We start from the raw sequence: 8780 nt of genomic DNA, 5'->3' as shown, positions 1-8780 counted from the left end.
ATCCTCTAATTATGTGCAGTTGTTTCATGCTGTGTCTCACCGCGCGCTCTCCGGGGGAAACCGCTGGGGCTTTGCCAGTGATGAGGAGGGGGGAAGGGGGAAGAGTCTGCCACATGCAGCCTGGGAAAACAAGGGATGCTGTGAGGTTGTCTGGCTGTGGGCTGTGGGGACACCAGGGCATGGCCCTGGCACCTTCTGGACAAGGAAGCAGAGCTTGTAAGAGCAACAGCCCCAGTGGGGGAGTTAGCTGTGGGAAGGAGGATGTAGCAACAGAAGGTGTGGAGAGACTTCCTCCACCCCTGGGTTCAGTCCCCTGTGTCCCCAAGCCCTCCCTGTGAAATGGAGCCCAGAAGCTGCAAGACAAACATGAGAGAGCAGGAGGGACCACAGGGCTTGCCAGCCACTGCTGCCCTCAGACAATTCCTCTACAGCACTGCCAGCTTGGAGACAGAGCGCTGCTGCCAGGACTCTGAGCCTCCCCTGGTTCCCTGGCAAACCTACCCAGCTTCAGACTTGCTCTGGGGTAACTGCCCGTGAAAACTGCCCCTTCCACCTCTGTAAACCCCTGTGAAGATGCTGCTCCAGCATCATAAGAATTTTAGTTAATCCAATAATAGTCATTGAATAAGTCAACCAAACAAGAGACGAGACGAGAATAATCTCCAGTGCCTGGAGCTGCGTGGCTGTTCCAGTAAAGCAGCTCTGTGAGCATCCTCCATGCTGCAGCCTGCACCCATCACCCTGGTGTTTCACACTCCCCAGACACTCTCAGCAGCTTTTCTGGCACTTAAGAGTGGTGACACAGTGGTCTGGGGGAGACCAACGCAGCCAGTGCCCCGTGTCCCCTCCACACTGCAGGGTGAATGGGCACTGAAGGAAAGAAATGGACAAGCACCCCCTGCTCATCCAGAGGCTGGGCAGGGCCAGGGGGATCATGCAGATCCGTGTGGGCACAGGGTCCCATACCCTCAAGGCTGGCGTCTGCAGTCAGTGCTGTTGGACTGGTAAGAGCTGGGAGCTGTTGATGGTTACACTGGCCTCAGATAAATTGCTCATGGGATCTGGAGATACCCAGATTCAGCTTTTTGTGTGAGTCTACCAGGCATGCAGGTTGGTTATCTTCCCTGTGTATCTCTACTCATGTCTCTCCTTCTTCCTCAAGCCCTCTGCCTTGCACTTCCCTTCTGGTTTAGCACCAGTGATCCTGGGTCTCCTGGGTCCTTCTTCCTGTGCAGGAATGGCAGAGAGAGCTGGAATGTCTTTTTCTCCCTTTACCCTTCACAAGCTGGACCAAAGCTCATCTACCCATACCCTGCACTCCCTAGGAACAGTGCTCAGACCTAGAAGCTTTCACAAACCCATCCAGGTGAATTACCTGACCTGTGCCTCTGCTGTCAGCTGAGCCCTTCCAGCCATGCACCGTGCCCCCAGCCTACTCCCAAGCCCAGCAGCAGAGAAGAGAGGCTGTGGCCAAGCTCCCGTGGTCCCAGCAGGCAGCACAGGCAGCTCACATCCACCTCCATCTGCCACAGCATGCGGAGGCACAGGCAGCCCCTGCACCACACACTCGGGGAGGCAGCCTGTGCCCTCCATCTGCTCCGTCTGTGGGGAGTGGGGCTGCACCACCAGTGCCCCTCCAGCAGCTCAGTTCAGCTCTGCACAACCTTGCGTGAGGCAGGGTCCTGGCAGTCCCTGCCCGTGGAGCTTTAGATGCTGAAAGGGCCCCTCTGGACAGGCCCAGTGCAGCAGGAGTTTGGGGTTCAGCCCCTGTGACAATGAGGGGGCCCTTCCCCTGGAAGCCCAGTTTGGTGGGTGCTGATGGGGTGCTGGGGATCACTGCCATGGGGCCCTTGCTGTGGAGTGGGGAATGCTGCCAGGAGCTCCCCCTTCTTCCCAGCTCTACTCTGCAGGGGTTTGCTGTATTTTCACCTGATTATGGGATTTGAAATATAGCCTTTGGCTTTGAGACCCAAAATAGATGTCAGGTTGCCTTTACTCTGCCGAAGGCTCCTTAGTATGCAAATCCCTCCCCAACACAGTCGGTGCAGCACGGTGCTTCTGAAGGGATGGCACTCTGGGATCCCAGCTTTCCTGGGGATCCCCAGCTCAGTGCCCTGCTGGGCTGGGGCTTCCCCAGGCCCTGCTTGCCAGCCGTGGGGTGCTGGCCCAGCCCAGTGATAGGCACGCGTTAGGGATGGTGCTTTGCATCCCTCCTCCACTCCCCCTTGTCCCCCTGCACTACATGGGACCCGGCAGGTTTCCAGGGAGGCGCTGGGGCCAGCGGGCAGTGACATTTGTTTTGTCACTTACGCTGTCGTCACCAAAAACCCCTAAAAAATAGCTGCCTCTAGGGGAGAGCTGGGCCCGGTGACATTCGCTTCATCTCGCAGCTCCGGCAGAGCCGCGTTCCGTGCCGGGATGAATGAGCCCCTGCTGCCGGCAGAGCCGAGCTGGGGACCGGGCAGGACCTGCCCGGGGTCAGGGACACCCCCTGCTGCAACAGCCCCCGCAGCTGGGGGCTCTGAGACAGCCGGGAGCGGGTGTTCATGTAGTGACATTAATTGCTTGATACTTTTGCAGCGTTCCCTACCTTGTAAAGATTGAGTCAAAAAACCAGCGCCTGAGGAACTGCCTCTATTAAAGTGATGTTCATTAGAGCCGACTTGGCGCTACCTCATTAGGCTGTGGTAATTGAAGGAGTTAATTGATTATCAATAGTTTGAGTTCCCTCTCCTCATGCCCACAAGGCCCTTCTGGGTGTTCTTTGGGGCCAGCATTCATCATGAGGCTGGGACGTGCCTCAGTGCTGGCAGTCACAGCTCGGGCTGCTCCCTGCGTCCCCGTCTCCGTGCTGTGCCCGTCGTGATGCCGGCAGCGTTTTCCGCGTGGGTCCCTTGCGTTCAGCTTACTCACCCAGATCTGGCACTCGCTCCAAACTGTCTAAAATACTTCTGATGGCTCCCCTTTCCACGGCTGTTCTTTAATGCAGAATATGTATTCTATTTGGAGAGGCTGCGTGTGGGGGTTTGGTGACTCTCCTGGGTGTGAAAGCAAAAGCAGAGCCTCCGAAGCAGCTGCTCCCCGAGCGGCTCCGTCCCGCTCCCCACCAGGGCTGGGGGCACAGCCTGGGGGCCCGGCTGCCCGGCAGGGGCTGCGTGGCCGTGCTGGTTCTGCTGAGCTTGGACTGACTCCCTCGCACAGACACGTGCTGCTGACTCAGTCACACCTCTGCTGTTTTTAGAGTCGGCCTTCTAACACCCTGCCTCGTTCAGCAGAAAGCAGGGAGATGCTGTGCTTCCCCCAGCCAGCCTGAAAACACATCCCCTGCACTCAGGAGCTGCTCGTCCTGGCCCCTGGCTGCTGGAAATGGGACAGGCGTGGGTTTGGGGTGAGACAAGTCTGTGCTCAGCCCTCCTGCCATAGAGATTGCCTCCTGCCCTGTCCTGCCCTCATGTAGCCCTCCTGCCAGGAGCAGTGCCCACAGCATCCTTGGGTATCCCCAGGAGCTGATGGTCCATTGCTGCACCCAGAAGACCACGGGTGACATGGAAGTGGTGATGCTGCAGCAGGCAAGCTGGGAATGGAAAAAAAGGATCCTCTCCATACCTACATCCTCACACCTCCAGGAGGGCACAAGCAGGGTTCAGAAAGCCAGAGGATAGGGGTGCCACAGAACATTTATCTGCTGCCAGACCTTTTTTTAGGCAAATACCACTCCCCTGCCCCAGCTCAGGGTCTGTGCAGCATCACAGGTGACAGCACAGACAGCGAGGTGGGAGGTAGACAAGCTGGGAGGAAACTGTTGCTCCCCAACTTCGTTAGCTTTAACTAACGAGCTGTTTATAGGAGTGACATGACACCTGCTTTCCTCTTTATAAATTCAATAATTTATGAAAGGTATTAAAGGAAAAACAGCCTCCCGGATAAAGGCTGTGATGCGTGTACGCTGGGTATTAGCCAGATGGGACAATGAGCTACACTTGAATAACACACGAAGATATTTACCCTCTCCCTCTATAAATTATTAAGGGACTTTTTTGCACGTAATTACATGAGCTTTTATGTTTCTCACTCCCTGCCTTTAATCCTTTTTGGAAAGGTGCCAGTCATTTCTAACAGGAGCTGAGCAGACAGCAAACGCTGTGGCTGGTTTGGGGTTGGGTTTGGGGTCGCTGCAGATGGTGGAGATGCAGGAAAGGCCGTGGCTGTGAGCCCATCCCACTCAGCACATGGCACACCCCGCGGGGAGGGACACCACGGAGCCACCACTGCGGGGCTGGGCTGGGGTTTGGCCCCAGCATGAGGTGCTTTACCTCCACAGTGGGTTCAGGGAGGTGGCTGTGGGAAAGTGCAGAGCAGGCTCCAGTGTTTTAAACACCCTCCAACTGTGCATGCAAATCAATTCTATGCAGGTGTAATTGGGCATGCAAATGTCACTAGGAGCTGTGTGCAGTGTACATTAGGGGAGCACGTGTGTGTGCAAAGGAACACTGAGGACATCAGTAACAATTACACCCTGGGAATGTCCTGGTGCTGGGTCTGCTACTTCTGCTTCTCCAGCTCTGCCCTTCAGGGAGCAGAGCTCCCTCCTTGCCCTGCCCCACACCAAACCCTCCTTCCCTGACTGATGTGTTGTGTCCAGCAGTGCAGCTCAGCTCCTCCTGCTCCCCAGCATTGCTCCCCCTTTCCCTCTTGCTGGTATGGCTGGGGCCTGCCACACCAGGCAGAGGCCAAACTTCTTTGAAACATTGAGGAGCCCATTTCATCCCCTCCAGGCACCCTGGTCCCTTTCTCTTAGCTGCCAAGTGTTTGTGAGTCAGCCCCAGCAGAATGGCTCCCACATCACCTCCCCATCCTCCTTGCCCAGCCCAGCCTTTGGTTTTTCAGTGTGGGCAATTGACAGGACTCTCCTGTTCTCCATACTCACAGCTCTCTCCTAACCCTCTCCCTTTGTGCCAAATTCTTTAATCATTGCTCTTTGTCCTGTTGTGCAGCTCCTATTCTTACACCAAGCTGTTAAAAAGCTGTCACTGTCATAAATTCCTTGTCCCAGAAATTATCTTTCATCTCCAGAACGTGGGCTACAATAGGCACTGAGGTGCTTGGTATTATTAATACCTTCTATATATGTGTCAATGGGCTTAAGAACTTAATGGAGCCTTTTCCCTCAGCCCTTCACGCCGTGTTTGGGCTGCTTGACAGAGCAGTCAAGCTATCAGTGCTTGACTCAGGCTGACATGAGGACATGTGGCCTCTCTCCATTCCAGAACATTTCATAGAAAGGTCTAATTCCCACACCCAGAATTCAAATGGGTTGGGGTGGTGGGAATGCCCTGGCAGAGACATGGATGAGCTGAGCTGGGGCAGACCCTGTGTATCAGCAGCTTATTCCACTCTTCAGCAGCACTTGCTTGAGGGAGCCTACAGAAAGGCTTTTTTTTCCTCCTCTTTATCCCAGAGCTTCAAGGAGGTCACATCATGATTTGAGGTGTGCAAGGCATGAGCATCTCCTGCCTCTCACCTCGCTTTTAGCTGGACAGAGAGCTGGGGATGGGGCCAGCCACACACCTGCAGCCTCCAGCAAGCAAGGCTGTGTTGGGGACAGAGCAGGGATCCCCTCCATGGCCTCACAGCCACAGCCCATGTCCAGGGGGACATGCTGTGGCTCCTGCCACTGCTGTCCCAAGTGAATGGCAGGTAGTCAGAGAATTTTTGGATGATTCTGCTCCAAATCAATACACTGACCAGAGCAGGGAGCAGTACAAGACAGTACAGAGAGAAAGCATCACGATAATACTTGATAAGGATCCTCAGTTTCACTGAGGAGCAGCCATACAATGTGGAATTTGGATTCCCTCCAGCTGATAATGAGAAGCCACTGGACTGACTCAGCCTGCTGTGAGGAGGCATCAGCACACATCCAGATGGCCGTGGGGATGGGGGAGCAGGAATATCCTGCCTTGCCTCTTCATCCCACTCCCCCCACACACCCTGAAATGTCACCACCTCCAAGGGAGAACGTGATCTGGGAGCACGTTTCCCTTGCCTGCACCCGCAGGGGCCCGGCGGAACAGCCATTCCCGGGAATGAGGGTTCCTCGGGAACGAGGGTTCCCCGGGAATGAGGGTTCCCTGGGAACAGGTCCTGCTGCCAGCAGTGCTGAGGAGGCCAGGGGAGCTCTGTGTCCCCGTGTTGTGCAAGGCACACTCGAGACATCAGGGTGACCTTTCCTCGCTGTTCCAAGCAGCCAGGAGCTCATGGTGCCTTCTGCAGGGCCTGGGCAGGGTCAAGGCTGCTGGCCCAGCCCAGGGACATGTGAGGTACCCCCGCTCCGGATGTGCAGGGACAGACCCTCCCCCGCTCCTGCTGCGAGGGGAGGAGGCTGGAGGGGCAGACAGCCGATCTGGCGTTCCCAGAGCCGGCGCTGGCAGTACTTCAAGGTGTGGTACATCTTATCTCTGCCTGGCATTTGCATGTATTTTCTCAGCTCAGCTTGTTACGACAAAAGTGTGAAAATCTGAAAGAAAAGGGATGATAATAATAATGGCAGTAATTAAAATGCACCTCCCTCCTGCCAGCTCGGCCCTTCCCAGACCTACTGCGTTCCAGGACACGTGCGCTGAAACCGAGGGAGACGAGCCCGTCCCGGGCGCCTCCCCGAGGGGCAGCTCTGCTCCCGCTGCCCAGGCCCCTCATGCCGTGTGCAGGTGCCGCCTCTCCGGGAGGGAGCTGAGAGCAGGGATAAACTCCTGCCTCCTGCCAACAGAAGGGAACCATCTGCCACAGCCTGTTATCATCTGAGGATGGCAGTGGCAAAGAGCTGGAGCATCTGTCTGAGGGACGAGCCCCCGCAGATGGACACCCAAATGTTCTTGCTGTTCCCTGCAGGTTTTAAAGAGGAACATGTTCAATGAGGGCGTGTGAGCCGAGCTGCTCTGCAGCGTCCAGGGGCTGCACGCAGGGCAGCACAGCACAGCACAGCACAGCACCTGGAGGGCTGGGGCGCTTTGGGTCACTCCATGCTGCAAAAAGGAGGTTGATCCAGTTGAGGGGTTGACCCACAACAGCTGGAGTTGGTCTCTACAACATGGGGGAGGCCTCTAAAGGTGATGGAAGAGGGGAAAAAGATATATAAGCTGCAAGGCTGTCAGCTGCACATAGCTACAGGCTGTCAGTGGGGACAGGAGGGGATGGTACTTCCAGTGAGGCTTGGCTGTGTGCTTCTGACTGTCCCCAGCACACTGTCACTCATGCTACAGCACCTCAGGGACACTGGCAGTAAGCTCACCAGTCATGATGAGTCAGTAAATGCAGAAATGTGGGAGCCTTTGGGGCTTCTGAGCAGGGGTAGTGCAGTTCCTCTGGCAGAGATCAGCAGGGTTCATTGCTGCCAGGATCTGCCTTTGTCCAAAGTGTGCTTGAGGCTGTTGGATTGAGGAAGTGCTGCCCACGAGGTGGGCTGAGAGAGAAAAACCCAAATAGCAGTGCTGCTCCTTGGACAAGTTGGTTGTACTGTCTCCTCTTACACTCTGGCACTGTGGGCAAGGGCCTTGGGGCTCCAGCTGAGAAAGCAGCTTTTTGGTGATGTTTTCTTCTCCCTGCATTCTCTGTCCTTCCCATTGCCTCTCCCCACTGCTGGCCAAAATGCAGTGCCACTGTCAAAGCAAACCAGGGCTGTGCCCTACTGCCATTCCTGGGGTACCGTGCTGCTCTCACCACTCCTGCTGCCCCTGGTCCCTCCACCCAGGTCCAAAATCATAGAGCCATCAAATGGTTTGCATTGAAAGGGGTTTCAAAGATCCTCTGGTTCCAAACTCCTGCCATGAGCAGGGACACCTTCCACTTAGACCAGGTTGCTCAGGGCCTCACCTAAACTGGCTTGGACACTTCCAGGGAAGGGAATCACACGCTGAGGATCTGCAAAAGGCAGGGTTAGCACAGGGCTGTTGCACAGTAGAGGTGTGCACAGATGCCACGTTAGCCCAAAAGCTGATCCCTGCTCCTGCCCAGTGCCCCGAGCTCTGCCTCTCGCCTCGCTCCCAGCGTGCCGAGCCGAAGTGGAAAGACGGTCTTGGAAGGCCCCCTGCTTCCAGGCAGTGCATAGCATCACTCTCACACGCCACCAGTGCTCCGTGCATGGCGGACTTGCCTGTCTTTGTGGAAGGGCTGAGGTGAAATTTCCCCCCTCACACACCAACAATTGCAGGAATTATTCCCGAGCGTTACTGTTGAATATGCGGTGCCTGCACTTTAGTGGGGCTTTAACGGTACGGGGCGGAAACATTAGAAGCGGCATTCAGAGCTCTTAGCCTGTCTTTTGTCCTCTGTTTGTTTTTTTGTGGCCGCATTCAGATTGCCGGCTTTGTCCGTGTTTGTGAAGTGCTATTAACATCGATGGCATTGCTGCCATAGCCGTAACAATAAGAGGCATCGATCCGCACCGGGTAAAGGTCTGAGGACCGCTGAGGGGCCAGGCTGAGTTTCCTTGATGGCAGGAGGAGAGCTCGGGCAGCACACACGCGTTGTCACCCCACCGTGTTTCTTGACACGAGGATGCTGTGTCCGAGCCCACGCAGCGACACGCACCTGATGGGCACCCACCCTCCCAGCCGAGCCGGGTCTGTGCCGGTGGGAGCCGAGGAGTGGGCAGCAGCGGGAGCCGAGAGCTGCAGTGATTCAGCCCTCAGCTGGCGAGTTCACTGTGCCCACCCTTTGTTTGTTCCTCCTCTGCTCAGAAGCTCGCCTGTGCCAGGCAGGAGGATGAGGGGGCTGCGGGGAGG

The sequence above is a fragment of the Erithacus rubecula genome (genome assembly GCF_903797595.1).
Source record: "Erithacus rubecula genome assembly, chromosome: 14".
Classification (NCBI taxonomy): domain Eukaryota; kingdom Metazoa; phylum Chordata; class Aves; order Passeriformes; family Muscicapidae; genus Erithacus; species Erithacus rubecula.
This window is presented reverse-complemented; position numbering follows the sequence as displayed.